This window comes from Schistocerca piceifrons, chromosome 4 (genome assembly GCF_021461385.2).
Source record: "Schistocerca piceifrons isolate TAMUIC-IGC-003096 chromosome 4, iqSchPice1.1, whole genome shotgun sequence".
Taxonomy (NCBI): Eukaryota; Metazoa; Arthropoda; class Insecta; order Orthoptera; family Acrididae; genus Schistocerca; species Schistocerca piceifrons.
Window position 1 is genome coordinate 431,945,759 of NC_060141.1, and position 16,113 is coordinate 431,961,871.

General features: G+C 46.8%; 1 pseudogene; it reads right to left on the reverse strand.

Annotated features, from left to right (window-relative positions):
• Positions 1 to 15,220: 15,220 nt before the first annotated feature.
• Positions 15,221 to 15,338, reverse strand: LOC124796816 (annotated as a pseudogene).
• Between the last annotated feature and the right edge of the window lie 775 nt (positions 15,339 to 16,113).

Consider the following 16,113-nt stretch of genomic DNA (forward strand, 5'->3'; position numbering starts at 1 on the left):
GCGGAATAGCTAAAGTTTATGATTCATGTACTCCGTAATCAAGATCTCGTCCACTAAAATCCACACTACCGCTGCTCATAATGATAAGAAAAACTGAAAATGGCCATGAACCTCTGGTACCTCAGCGAGAGGACATTAACACAGTTAAATAACGGAAGCAAGTTTGTACCAGTGACGAAGTCATTGCCGGCAAGTACACGTACTTCCCAACATACATGCGTGAACGGAGGCAATGGGCAACGTACCACGTCATGTGGGCAACCGCAAGGTGATTCTGGGGAGCTTCCACCGTCAACACCTAAAAATGGTTCAAATGGCTCTCAGCACTATGGGACTAAACATCTGAGGTCATCAGTCCCCTAGAACTTAGAACTACTTAAACCTAACTAACCTAAGGACATCACACACATCCATGCCCGAGGCAGGGTTCGAACCTGCGACCGTAGCGGTCTCGCGGTTCCAGACTGAAGCGCCTAGAACCGCTCGGCCACACCGGCCGGCTGACCACACTGTAGGGTTAGAGTAGTTGCGCAAATGTGTGTCTCAAAGAACACGTTTGATTAAGAAAATCTTGGATGTTATACTAGTTGGGAGATAGCCGACAGAAACTAAAAATAGCATCAGGTGTGCCCGAAGAAGCATAACAGGATCGCTAATGTTTTTAATAGACGTAAATGGCTTACCTCGCTGGTGGGTCTACTGTCGGCCACTGGGTGAACACAATGAAATCAAGGGCAAGTAGATTGTATTGCCTCTTGGTCTAATGAGTGTCAACTTAAATGTGCATAAAAACAAGCCAATTTACATCAGAAAATGGTTCAACCAATTCTTTCCTATCACAAGATTAAGAAGTAAACTTCTGGAGTCCATCACATTAGATTAGGTTCGGAATTTACGGGTAGTACAACCAGCGGAAAAAAGGCGAATTTGCTCCTATTTAAAAGTCTCTGACTGAAAAGTGGCCTACTGCTGCCTCATTCTACCTTCGTCAAGACATTTAAAGTTTTTCTCAAAATTTTTGGAATGCGAACATACGTGCGTGCTTTTTGGTATGCAGCTAACTTCTCACTCCCAACTGTAGCTCGCTCACACGCACCATTACATCGATGTAAGTTATCCACCCTCTCGCACTTACCAATTCTCTCTCTCTCTCATTTAGCTCAACTCATTGTCATTAGCCGGTCGTGGTGGTCAAGAGGTTCTAGGCGCTACAGTCTGGAACCGCGTGAACGATACGGTCGCATGTTCGAATCCTGCCTCGGGCATGGCTGTGTGTGATCTCCTTAGGTTAGTTAGGTTTAAGTATTTCTAAGTTGTAGGGGACTGATGATCTCAGATATTAAGTCCCATAGTGCTCAGAGCCATTTCAACCATTGTCATTATCTTTTTGTGTCTCTCGAACCATCATTGTCTCCTGTCTCGTAGCCACAGTCCCCTTCGTTCTGTCCTACTCTGTCTCCTCTCGCTGCCACTTTCACCCTCTAGTTCTGTCTTACTCCTGCTATCTTATTCATTCTTTCCCAATGCTGCTACGTCTTCTTACTGTCACTATTTCTCTCTTCCTCGTTTGCATTGTTACAGGGTCTGTCTCTCATTATTACTGGCTCACGCCGATTTTCACTTTCTCCGTCTCTTTATTCCTTTCCCACTGGCAGTGTATCCTTCACTCTTTTCCTAGCACTGTTCTATCTCTGTCAGCTAAGTTCCACTACCACTCCCTCTATCTATCCCATACTGCCCTTGTCTTCTTCGCTCTTTCTAAACCACAACCAGTCTACTTTCGTCCAGCATTTCCTACTTTTCCATCTCTTTCCAAATGCCATTGTCTCCTTCTCTCTTAGCGCAAAAAGGGCGAATATGTTCCCACCCAAATTTTTTGGGAAAACTGTTGAAGTTGTGAGGAAGGCAGCTTGTACCCCACTTTTCACTCAGGGTCTTTTGAACAGGAGCGTATCTGCCTTTTCTGTGTTCCGATAGGAGAATTTGCCCGCTGGTTCCCTTACTTATCTGTCACAGCAAGGCAGGCCAGTCATAGGAAAAGAACTTTATGGTTCAGTAAATTTTTAATAGTTTGCTTATGTGAAGACGAAATACACAAAACTAATTTTACACCTCAGACCGATTTACATGCACTAAAATTTTTCATGTGCTTCAATACTACAGCATAAGATTCCCAGAACTCTTCTGATGATAACGGAGACCGTTTGCAGCATGTGCTTCCGTGATACGTCACTTTATAGACTACGTCTTTGCCACACAACGGATTTTCCGTGCGTATTTTAGTTGTACGGGCAAGGTAGCTTTGAACTTGGAAACGGACGAAGATATCAAGAAAATTTGGAAGGCTGCTCGGGATTATACCGTTAAAAATTCAGTCATTTGCTGTGCATAGTCATCTTGGGATCCCTGCTTGGTTTTGGTAAAGAAACACTTCTTTGGTGTTTTATAAGAACTGCTCACGAACTAATGGTGACTCCGTAAGTCCCTTAAGGCCCATCATAGACCACATCAAAACTGACTCTGAGCACTATGGGACTTAACATCTGAGGTCATCAGTCCCCTAGACTCAGAACTACTTAAACCTAACTAACCTAAAGACATCACGCACATCCATGCCCGAGGCAGGATTCGAACCTGCGACCGTAGCATCAGCGCGGTTCCGGAATGAAGCGTGGAGGATCGCTTGGCCACACCGGCCGGCAGACCACATCAAATGCTAAAAGAAACAACCGATTTACTCCATTTTCCTGAGCAGGAAGAAGTGTGTAATATTCATATTTTGACCCTATACTGTAGGAGAGAAGACGAGCTTTCTGTTGAATATACAAATGATATCTAGCCCAAGGGCTAACCAAAAAACTGGACCCTACCTTTTTACAGTCTAGAACAGCGCGACTGCTAAGGTCGCAGGTTCGAATCCTGCCTCGGGCATGGATGTGTGTGATGTCCTTAGGTTAGTTACGTTTAAGTAGTTCTAAGTTCTAGGGGACTGATGACCTCAGAGGTTGAGCCCCATAGTGCTCAGAGCCATTTGAACCATTTTGAACCTACCTTTTTATCACCGATAGAACCGGAGCTGCGAGCCCCGGAAGAGTCCCGTTTTTATGTGCGGCGTTTTGGAACCTACATTCACGTTCAGAAGAAAACAGTACACATTGAACGACTAGAGATAGGACGTTGATATTCACAGGACATTTAAATTAGTATATCCTGTAGAAATGATTAGCATTTCAGTCACCTCGGTTCAGCATGTGTGGTAGGCACAGGGTCTGCCATAGGCCCTGATAACTTGTTCCAGGCGTGATGACATCGACTCGTATATAGCGCGAGTGCCGTGCTGTGGTGTGATAGCCACCCATGCTGCATTACCTCGTTCCAAAGTTCATCTGTGGTGGTTGGCATTGCGTCACAGTGCTGAACCCGTCGTTTCGCCATATCCCACACATTTTCGATTGGTGGCAAGTCTAGTGCTCTGGTGGGCCAGACCAAAAGGCTGACATATTGTGACACCAAGAAGGCACGTGCTCGGGTAGCAACTTGTGGTCGTTCATTGTGTTGCTGAAAAATGGCGTCTGGGGTGTTGTGCAGAAAGGGCATAGTTACGGGTCGCAGGATGTTATTCACGTCCATGCCCGAGGCAGGATTCGAACCTGCGACCGGAGCAGTCGCGCGGTTCCGGACTGAGCGCCTTAACCGCGAGACCACCGCGGCCGGCATTCACGTAGGTCTTACTGGTCACAGTGCGCTCGACTCTCACCAACTGTGATATGTGGTTGTACCGAAATAGCACTCCACACAGTCAGGCCTTGAGTTGGCACTGTGCGTCTTGTGCGAATCCAGTCATTGTGATGCCGCTCCCCCTGACTGCGGTGAACCGAGATGAGGCCATCATTTTCAAACAAACAGAGCCTGGATTCGTCCAAAAACATTATCCGATGCCATTCCTGTCCCCAGTGACGTCATTCCATACGCTGTTGCCGTCTAGCATATTTCTATACATTCGTCAAAGATAGGCGGAGAAGTGAATGACGCGCACGTAACCCTTGCTAAACGGCGACGGACTGTACGATGTGGTAAACTGTTCTACTATTGCGCCAGAGCCGAGGACGACACAGCTCTGTCCTGCAGTGCCATTCGGATGAGGTGTCGATCTTCTCGGGGGGTGGCTTGGATGGTGTAACCAGACATTTCGTCGTGTTCTATGGCCTTCCGTGAACCACTCTGCACACACCCGTTGCTCTGCCGAGACACTTCGTCCCACGCGAGCAGCAGTTTCTCGGATGGATGCCTCACATTCTCTCATGCCAATAGTGGGCCCTCTGTCAAACTTACTGATTTGGTGGTACGGTTCGCGCATATCTCTGCGAGGCATCCCGCACGTCTTTTCAAGTCGCTCTGGTCCATTAACTTCGTTTCGTAGTGACAACGAGAGCCGCCGGCACATTTTACCGGTAGTTGGTGTTACGTCGCGATATCGATGTTGACCTTGAACCCGAGGGCCGACATGGGTCAAATTCCATTCTTTTTTTTTTATTAGAACGTACCTCTGTACGTGTCCTGTGAATATGAACGTCCTATCTCTAGTGGTTCAAATTGTTCTGCTTTTTCTGAACATGAATGTATTAGGCAGCGTATGCTGTCGCATGCGTGCCGTTTAATCGATATGAAATGTGTCGATCACATAAAGTCTGTAGTAGGGAAGGCGAATTGATGACTTAGATTTGTTGGAAGTGTTTTGTGAACGCCGGGTGCACTGTAAAGGACACCACATAGAAGATACTAGTGCGGCCAGTTGTAGAGCACAGGTCCAGCTTTTAGAGGACTGAGCCAATAGAAATGACATAAGACATCCAAGTAATACAAGGATGCGCTACATGTTCCGGAAGCTGCCTAACGATGTGTGGCTGGGTGGGATTTGGTATGCGTCGTCATCATCATCATCATCATCATCATCATCATCATCATCATCATCATCCTGCCCCCCACATGGATCATTTTCCTCTTCCGGGGGTGAAAAGTGTGGGAGTTGAAAAAAAGCTGATAAGCCTATGTCTGAGCTCAAATCTTCCTGGTTTTACCGTCACAGTTTCTCTCGTGATCTACATCTAGGGGGAAACAATATACTATCTAACTCCTCTGGGAACTTACATAAAAGTAAATAATACTAAGATGCACAACGCCTCTCTTGTAAAGTCTGCTATTATTAATGAGCATCTTCGCGACCCTTTCGCGCTTACTATACGAAGCTTTGATGGAACCTTCTGCTCTTGCTTCGATCTTCTCCATTTCCTCTTTCAATCCTATGTGGTAAGAGTCAAAGACTGACTAGCATTAGTCAAGTATCTGTTGAACGTGGGTTTTGTAAGCTACTTTACATCCAACGTCGATGGATTACAATCGATGAGAATTTTTCTCGTGAATCTCTGTCTAACATACGTCTTTCCTATAATTAGATTTTCGTATCCGTTCCACTTATTTGGTTATGCTGAGTTTGAACTGCCAGTCCTTCTACCAAGCATCGATGCTCTGTAGGTGTTATTGCATCTCCCTACAGTTTTCTAGCATGCATCTTTTCTACTACAACAGCATTATCCGCGAATAGCAGTATCGGGTTGCCGACATTATCCACTAACTTATACAGGGGTCAGGAGCAGTCTGAAAAGATTGTAAGGCTAATGCAGGATATACTGTGCTAAAAATAAATGTTGAGGAAGAAACCCGATACGTTGTGCAGTTTCCGAGCTAATTAACATTGAAGTTAGCCATTCAGGCCACTGCCAGATACATTTAATGTCAGCCGATCTCAAAGCATGGTTATAGGGCACGAGACTGCTCAGCTTTTGGCTTGGGTTCAATTTTTTACTACAGTCCTAGGTCCAATTTTTTATTGAAATCTTGTTCGGTTTTACGAAACCAAATTACAACACTTTTGGCTACACCGGCTCTGATGAGCTGCATGAATTTGACTGTGCAGTGACCTGATTGGCTAATTTCAATGGTAATTTATTCTGAAACTGTGTGACTTATCGAAGTTTTTAGTTGATTGGTTGATTTGGCGGGAAGGAACGAAACAAAGGAGCTATCGGTCCCATCGGATTAGGATAGGATGGGGAAGAAAGTCGGCCGTGCCCGTTCAAAGGAACCATCACTGCATTTGCCAGAAACGATGTAGAAAAATCACGGAAAACCGAAATGAGAATGGCCAGACGCGGCATTGAACCGTTGTCCTCCCGAATGGCTGGCTCTGAGCACTATGCGACTTAACTTCTGAGGTCATCAGTCGCCTAGAACTTAGAACTAATTAAACCTAACTAACCTAAGGACATCACACACATCCATGCCCGAGGCAGGATTCGAACCTGCGACCTTAGCGGTCACGCGGTTCCAGACTGAAGCGCCTTTAACCGCACGGCCACACCGGCCGGCCCTCCCGAATGAAAGCGCAGTGTGCTAATCACTGCGCCACCTAGGTCAGTCGAATTTTTTTTCTTAATAGTTATTTCTCAGCACAATCTACACTGTGCTATTTTTATGTCTATATAGTTTTCTCCGCTAAGAGTGACATGTGCGGTCCATTTGCTCGGTACTCTTCGCCTCAATCACGAAGCTTCTCTGAGCTTCTATAAGCACGTATTTGGGTCATTAGGTGACAGTTAAGATCTCTATAGTGTTTCCCGGGAGTCAAGGGATACGGCATCAGTCTGGGCGCCGGTATCTACTGTCCTATAAGTCTCGTGGATTAAAAGACGTAGGTACAACTAGTGTAACAAACATTTTCATGGAACTTAGTAAGATTACGTGGGAGAAATGGAACTGTTCCCGTAAACTTAAGTTACTGATAATCGAGACAGTCTGTGTGATAATACTGCTGCCTCCATCGTATCGCGTCTAGAGACACAGACTGTCATATTCAGCCTCGCTTAATGCGCGAACCTTATGGGGCGGAAAGCCGCTAAGATTTCGTACAAAGTATCCTACCCGAAGCAGTGTACCGTAGTTTGCAGGTTACACATGCCGATGTGGTTGTAAAATCTCGCTATGTATTAAGAAGGCCCTACCAAGTAAACCCTTTCACTGGTTCCCACCAGTTATTTACTGCATCACTCATCATAATCGAGAAATTCATTTGATGTAATTGCTGTAAATCCTTCCTCAGTAACGTACGTTACAATCACAGTGTCTCTTAACCAACTATGGAGAAAACTAGGGTTAATACACTGAAGAAAGAAAATCGCAGCGCTAAGAAGGAGTTGTGTGACATAAAAGAAAGTTTTTACGCGTTTTTCTACATCGGATAGACGATGTCTGTTCAGATTTTGTGCCAGTCGCCATAGAACAGCAGTAGTGAGCTGATGTTAGCCAATAATGTCTTTAAGGCGACAATGACGATATTATCAACACCTCACTGAGCTTGAAGGAGGTCGTCAAATAGTGTTACGAGAAGCTGGATGCTCTTTCTGCTATATTGCAGAAATACCTGGCAGGAATGTAGCATGACTGCTGGCAGCGATGGTCACAAGAATGTACGGTCGCAAGTAGACCGGGCTCCGGACGGCCACGTGGCACTGCGAGAGGGAAGACCATCGTGCTTGGCGTATGGCTCTGGTGCATCGTACTGCATCTGCAGCAGCAATTTGAGCAGCAGTTTGCGCCACAGTGATACAACGAACTGTTACAAATCGGTTACTTCAAGGACAGCTATGAGCCAGACGCCCTGTAGCATGCTTTCCATTGACCCTAAACCATCGCCATTTGCGACTTCAGTGGTGTCAAGTGAGAGTTCTTCGGAGGGTAGGGAGGAGATCTGTTGTGTTTTCTGATGAAAGGTGGTTCTGGCTCGGTGCCACTCTTGCGCGTGTGTTGCTTAGAAGAACACCAATTGACGGCTTGCAACCAAACTCTCTGTGTATTAGACACACTGGACCTACGCGTCGAGTTATGGTCTGGTGTGCGATTTCGTATGACAACAGGAAAACTCTCGTGGTTATCGCCCCCACCCTTACTGGAAATTTATACGTTAATTTGGGGACTGGACCTGTTGTGGTACCATTCATGAACAGCATTACAGGGAGTGTTTTCCAACAGAATAACGCTCGCCAACATATCGCTGTTGTAACCCAACGTGCATTACAGAGTGTCGACATGTTGCCTTAGAGTGCTCTATCACCAGATCTGTCCCCAATCGGGCACATATGGGACATCATCGGATGAAAACTCCAGCGTTATCCACAAACAGCTTTATCCATCCCTGTACAGACCAACCAAGAGCAACAGGCTTCGAACTCCATAGTACAACAGGCGTGGAACTCCATGCCACAAACTGACACCTGACACGTGCACAACACAATGTATGGTTCGTTCCATACTTGCATTGAACATTCTGGCCGTTACCCCTGTTACCAGCATTTCACATTTGAAATAGCTTATTCCGTTCTTACATTAACCTGTGATCTTGCAGTGTTAATCATTTAATTATGTTACCTATACAACCGTATTTTATTACTCTGCATTATCTATTTTTCAGTGCTGCGATTTTTTCCGTCAATGTATATTTCCGTCCACCGCCATAAACCCAACAGGCACTTTCAGTTTAATGAAATCTGACTGTCGGAATGTCAACCGAATGGTTGACTTTGGAAGGAGTGAGAATTTTTGCTGTTACTCCATGTGTGTAGCAAGGGAAGTGAGTTACGAGAGCCGTGGCCACAGCAGGGCAGGAAACCTCAGGCATCCGCCCTACCCGGCAGCTGCGGGCGCAGCCAGATAAAGCGGCGGTGGCGGAGGTGGACGTTGACGTCGACGTCGCCGCGGAAGCATCGACACCGCCTCCGGGACCCGGGGAACCGACTGGGCGCTTCCACACCACCAACTCCGGCTCAGGCCGGTCACCGCTGGCGGGTGCACCAACGTCGTAGCTGCCAGGCAGATGACACTTACCCCTGCTCTTGCGTGCAAGGGTCAAGAGAGACTCCATCTGTAACGCGTCATTTCCTAGCCTGAAGGAGCAAGTGGTCAGAGGAGTATATCATGTGAGTCGGATTTTATCGCAGCGACGATGTTACGTCTCTTATTTATCTGGTCTGACAGTAGCTCCCTGAGAACATGGTCTTCGCTGACGCCATAGCTTCCCGCCGTGTGAAACACAACTGGTTCCTTGCTTCTCGATTTTCAGAAGCCTTTTGACACTGTTCCTAACAAGCACCTTCTAATCAAACTACTTGCCTATGGAGTAGTGTCGTTGTTGTGCGAGAGTATTCACGATTTCCTTTCAGGAACGTCACAGTGCGTAATAATTGGAAGGAAGTCATCGAGTGAAACAGAACTGATATCTGAGGTTCCCCGAGGGTGTATTATAAGGCTGTTCTGAATACACTACTGCCCATTAAAATTGTTACACCACGAAGATGACGTGCTACAGACGTGAAATTTAATACACAGGAAGAAGATGCTGTGACATGCAAATGATTAGCTTTTCAGAGCATTCACACAAGGTTGGCGCCAATGGCGACACATACTGCGTGCTGACATGAGGAATGTTTCGAACAGGTTTCTCATACACAAACAGCAGTTGACCGGCGATTCCTGCTGAAACCTTGTTGTGATGCCTCGTGTAAGGAGGAGAAATGCGTACCATCACGTTCCGGACTTTGATAAAGGTCGGATTGTAGCCCATTGCGACTGCGGTTTATCGTATCACGACACTGCTGCTCGCGTTGGTCGAGATCAAATGACTGTTAGCAGAATATGGAATCGGTGGGTTCAGGAGGGTAATACGGAACGCCGTGCTGGATGCCAACGGCCTCGTATCACTAGCAGTCGAGATGACAGGCATCTTATTCGCATGGCTGTAACGGATCGTGCAGCCATGTCACGATCCCTGAATCACCAGATGGGGACGTTTGCAAGACAACAACCATCTGCACGAACAGTCCGACGACGTTTCCAGCAGCATGGACTATCAGCTCGGAGACCATGGCTGCGGTTACCCTTGACGCTGCATCACAGACAGAAGCGCCTGCGATGGTGTACTCAACGACGAACCTGGGTGCACGAATGACAAAACGTCATTTTTTCGGATGACTCCAGGTTCTGTTTACAGCATCATGATGGTCGCATCCGTGTTTGGCGACATCGCGGTGAACGCACATTGGAAGCGTGTATTCGTCATCGCCATACTGGCGTTTCATCCGGTGTGATGGTATGGGGTGCCATAGGTTACACGTATCTGTCACCTCTTGTTCGCACTGACAGCACTTTGAAAAGTGGACGTTACATTTCAGGTGTGTTACGACCCGTGGCTCTACCCTTCATTTGATCCCTGCAAAACACTACAAAAAATGGTTCAAATGGCTCTGAGCACTATGAGACTCAACATCTTAGGTCATAAGTCCCCTAGAACTTAGAACTACTTAAACCTAACTAACCTAAGGACATCACACACACCCATGCCCGAGGTAGGATTCGAACCTGCGACCGTAGCAGTCCCGCGGTTCCAGACTGCAGCGCCAAAACCGCACGGCCACCGCGGCCGGCAAAACACTACATTTCAGCAGGATATTGCACAACCGCATGTTGCAGGTCCTCTACGGGCCTTTCTGGATACAGAAAATGTTCGATTGCTGCCTTGGCCAGCACGTTCTCCAGATCTCTCACCAATTGAAAAAGTCTGGTCAATGGTGGCCGAGCAACTGTCTCGTCACAATACGCCAGTCACTACTCTTGATGAACTGGTATCGTGTTGAAGCTGCATGGGCAGCTGTACCTGTACACGCCATCCAAGCTCTGTCTGACTCAATGCCAAGACGTATCAAGGTCGTTATTACGGCCAGAGGTGGTTGTTTTGGGTACTGATTTCTCAGAATTTATGCATCCAAATTGCATGAAAATGTAATCACATGTCACCTCTAGTATAATATATTTGTCCAATGAATACCCGTTTATCATCTGCATTTCTTCTTGGTGTAGTAATTTTAATGGCCAGTAGTGTATGTATACACGATTTAGCACACAATCTGAGCCATCCTCTTGGAATGTTTGCAGATGACGCTGACGTTTAGCGTCTAGTACAGTCATCAGAACATCGATTCGAATTTCAAAATGATTTAGAAAATGATTTAGAAAATGTATTGTGTGCTGTGAAAAGTGGCAACTGAACTTTGTTAATGAAAAGTGTGAGGTAATCTGTGTGGGCATTAAAAGGAATCCGTTAAATTTCGGTTGCAGCATAAATCCTACAAATTTCAACAGAATACCTAGCGACTATAATCACGAAATACTTAAGTTGGAAACGTCACATAGAACATTTGTGGAGAAGGCGAACGAAAGTCTGCATTTTGACAAAATCCGTATAAGACGCATGAAATCTAGTAGACTGCCTACCTTACGCTTGTCCATCCTCTTCTGGAATACCGCTCCGAAGTAGGGATCTTTACCGGATAGGTTGGATGGAGGACGCCGAAAGAGTTCAAAGAACAACAGCTCGTTTTTTATGACTGCGAAAGAGAGGGGAGAGTGTCACGGATATGATAAATGAGTTGAGATCGAAATCACTAAAACAAAGACATTTTTGTTGCGGTGAGATCTTTTCACGAAGATTCCATCACCAATCTTCTGCTCCAAATCTGAAAATATTCTATAGACTCCTACGTACCACCGCGATACAATAAATCAGAGCTTGTATGGAAAGTTGTAGGTGTTCATTTCGAGAGCGGAACGGGCGACAAATTGTTTAAAAGTGGTTCTACGAATCCCCTGTCAAGTACTAAAGAGTGAACTGTAGAATACCCATATAGCCGATACCTTGGGCTTCCCTTGTCCGCAGGCAACAGGCTTTAGGGAAAACGACAGAATACTTGATGAATGTTGGAGACCGAGCCTGCTAGGATCCTATACGTATCAGAGACTTTCCAAAGATTGAAGATATTTTCCCAGTGCCATTAAAAATATCGCGGGAAGTCCTGACAGGAGGCAGCAGCTGCTGGAATGGTAGAAGGCGCTGACAAAGACGACGACAGTGTTCCATTCCTGGAGCTGATCGACTGCGATACCAGAATGTTTAAACAATTGCTGGGAGACGTCAAAATCGAAGAGAGTATGAGGCGCGTTGTGCGCCTTTTAGGTGGTTTCTCATTTCAGAAATCAGTGATCCGCAGTGATCGACAGATCTGTTTTACTAAGAGGAATTAAACTGCTAGTGAGTTTCCCCTGTCGGTCGTGGACTTCTGGTAAGTTTTTCTTGTGAGAACTTAGTTTTATGTGGCGACGTTCTTGGATAAACGCTTCACGGATTTGTCGCGGTGTCAGATTTGTATGCTGTAGGTCTTATGGTACTTCAACTTTCATCACTTACACTGAATGAACTTGTGTAATTCCCTCTCGGAATTAATTTCTTCCATTCTTATACAAACAACTCCACTGGCGCCCAATGCAATAAAAATAAAATTGCTTGGTATCAACGCCACCTTTGTGCCTGGTGGAGAATCTTCGGTCTTCTCTCGTATAGTGATATCATTTGAATGTGAAAACGACCTTTCGTCAGTTATCGGAGGTGCCATGAGGCCCAACTACTTCTCCAATCAAATTCTGTTCTTATACAATACAGCAGCTTCGAGATTTTCGCTACTAAAACATTGTTACAGAACAAATTTCGCATTTGGAGTGATTTTCAATTGCAACTCTCATTTTGAACGGCTGTTTCGGCGAACAAGAAGCGATGTGGCATTTTCGCTATCGCAGTTTCACACCGGCCTGTTACCTCCGTGAATCAGTGTACTCCACACACTACATGAAAACCGAGATTACTTTCCGGATACGCTCGCAAAGAGCCGCATTTGTTATAGAAATACAGTAAGAAAATTCTTAACACTGTTTGGACCGTTTCAAAAAGATTTCAAGTGGTTTTTGCACCGATATGTCATTGTCCTAATATTAACTCTAGTCCTTAAACTATGCACAAATGTACAGAGTCGAGAGATCCTTGTCATGTATTGCACCGTCTTTATGCAATGTTGTGAGACTCAAGAAGCCATGTAAGGTAAAAATAATGAGCTATTGTCGATTAGTCATGGCAGTTGAATATTTAGCGGCTATTAACAGAATGTTACTATCAAGTTAGTTGCAAGTAACACGCAGTGGCAATGTAACTCACCTCTGATACTGAAGTAGAATCAGTGCAGGCCAATTTCGACGTACTTCGTCACAATTTTCCCCAAACTTCTGAATCTGTAAGAAAAAATAATAACTTGTGACATCGTTTCTTATGGTGTTTACACAAGAAAACACTTTCCACTGACACATTAAAAAGATGTATACATAAAGATCGGAGCGACGAATGAAAATTTGTACCAACGCCGGGATTCAGTGAGTGAATAAGAAAGATGGTTCAAATGGCTCTAAGCACTATGGGACATAACATCTGAGGTCATCAGTGCCCCAGATTTAAAACTACTTAACCTGACTAACCCTAAGGACATCACACACATCCATGCCCGAGGCAGGATTCGAACCTGCGACCGTAGCAGCAGCGCGGTTCCAGACTGAAGCGCCTAGAACCACTCGGCCACAGCGGCCGGCTGAATAAGAAAGAAACGACTTGAACAGTGGAAGAACAAGTCATCGGCTCTGCATCAAGACAATACATCGGCTCATAGCGCATTGTCTGATAAGAGGTTTCTAGTGAAGTACAGCATCCCAGTGTTAAACTACTCACCTTAGTTGCCTGACCCAGCACCATATGACTTTACTCTACTCCCCAAAGTCAATTAAAAGGAACAAGATCACCGGCCGTTCAAGTAATGAAGGAAACAGCGGCACGCGTCAACAAGGAGCTCACAGAAGAAGACTTCCAGCACTGTTTCTCCAATGGAAATTTCACATGGAGCATTGTGGAGACAGAAGAGGGGAGCACATTGAGGTGGCAATTACTCAATATTTATCTTAGCCCGCCCGGTTGGCCGTGCGGCCTAACGCACGGCTGTCCGGGCAGGAAGGAGCCCTTGGTCCCCGGCACGAATCCGCCCGGCGGATTTGTATCGAGATCCGGTGAACCGGCCAGTCTGTAGATAGTTTTTAGGCGGTTTTCCATCTGCATCGGCGAGTGCGGGCTCGTTCCCCTTATTCCGCCTCAGTTACACTATGTCGGCGATTGCTGCGAAAACAAGTTCTCCACGTACGCGAACACCACCATTGCTCTATCACGCGAACATAAGGGGTTACACTCGTCTGGTGTGAGACGTTCCCTGGGGGGGTCCACTGGGGGCCGAATCGCACAGTAACCCTAGGTTCGGTGTGGGGCGGCGGAGGGGTGAAGTGGACTGCGGTAGTCGTCGTCGGGTTGTGGACCACTGCGGCTGCGGCGGGGACGGAGCCTCTCCGTCATTTCTAGGCCCCCGGTTAACATACAATACGATACATACATATAAATATTTATCTTTCCGAAATAAAATGTTTTAGAGCAGTAGTTCCGTTATTTTATAGCCACACCTCGTATACGTAGATGTTAAACTGTTGTCCTTTGTAGCAGGCTGACGCAGGTATCAGCTACAAAGAGACGAGGGTCTGCCACTTGCGGTGGGACTCTAAAATACTGTGGTGTCCAGATCTACCGCGAGTTTGCTGACGCAGCATCACGCTCAGCCATTTGTGGCATTGGCTTCAAAGTATCCAGATGATTTCTTTACGGAGCTGCAATTTTCGGTTTGTAGCAAAGTGGAGGAGCCAGCCGGTCTGAGCGGCGCGCCTATTAATACTGCGGCGTCTGTCAGTGCGGGTCTCGAGCAGAGCAGACAAAAGAGCGAGAGAGGGAGAGACGTGAGACGGGCGGCACGCGCTGGCGGCGTGGCGGGCGGCGCCGGCTTACAGCCAGTGTCGGGTGGCGCCCTGCAGCGCTGGGCCGCGTGCGCGTGGGAGGAGGCTGCCACTTCACGACCGCTGCTGAGTGTCTGTCCCAGTGAAACGGGGTGTCGAGCCTGTGGTGGCTGCGCAACACCGCTGATCGCTAAGTTCCGAAGACAGTTGCTAAGCACTCCGTCTTCAGGCCACGAGTGGCCTACCGGAACCATCCGACCGCCGTGTCATCCTCAGTGGAGGATGTGGATAGGAGGGGCGTGGGGTCAGCACACCGCTCTCCCGGTCGTTATGATGGCATTGTTGACCGAAGCCGCTACTATTCGGTCGAATAGCCCCTCAATTGGCATCACGAGGCTGAGTGCATGCCGAAAAATGGCAACAGCGCATGGCGGCCTGGATGGTCACCCATCCAAGTGCCGACCACGCCCTACAGCGCTTAACTTCGGTGATCTCACGGGAACCGGTGTATCCACTGCGGCAAGGTCGTTGCCCACAGTTACTAAGGAACAGAGATTGTGTCTGAGACGAATAATCGCAGGCAATGATGATCGACATGAAACACAGTACATACGTTATAGAGGTAGAGTCGTACACTGAAAAGCCAAGGAAACTGGTACACCTGCTAATATCGTGCAGGCCCCCGGCGATCAAGCAGAAATGCCCCAACATGACATGGCATGGAGTCCATTAACATATGAGGCACTGCTGGAGGGAACTGACACCATAAATTCTGTAGGGCTGTCGATAAATCCGTAAGAAAGACGGGGTGGAGATCTCTTCTGAACAGCACGTTGCAAGGCATCCCAGATATTCTCAATAATTTTCATGTCTGGAGTCTTTGGTCGCCAGCGGAAGTGTTTAAACTCAGAAGAGTGGTCCTGGAGCCACTCTGTAGCAACTCTGAACGCGTGGGGTGTCACATTGTCCTCCTGGAATCGTCCAAGTCCGTCTGAATGCACAGTGGACATGAATAGATGCGAGTTCAAATGTTGAAATGTGTGTGAAATTCTTACACACTACTTAACCTAAATTATCCTAAGGACAAACACACACACCCGTGCTCGAAGGAGGACTCGAACCTCCGCCGGGACCAGTTGCACAGTCCATGACTGCAGCCTCGCAGACTGCTCGGCTAATCCCGCACGGCATGGATGCAGGTGATCAGACAGCATGTTTACGTACATGTCATCTGTCAGAGTCGTATCTAGACGTATCAGGGGTCCCATAACACTCCAAATGCACACACCCCACACCATTACAGAGCCT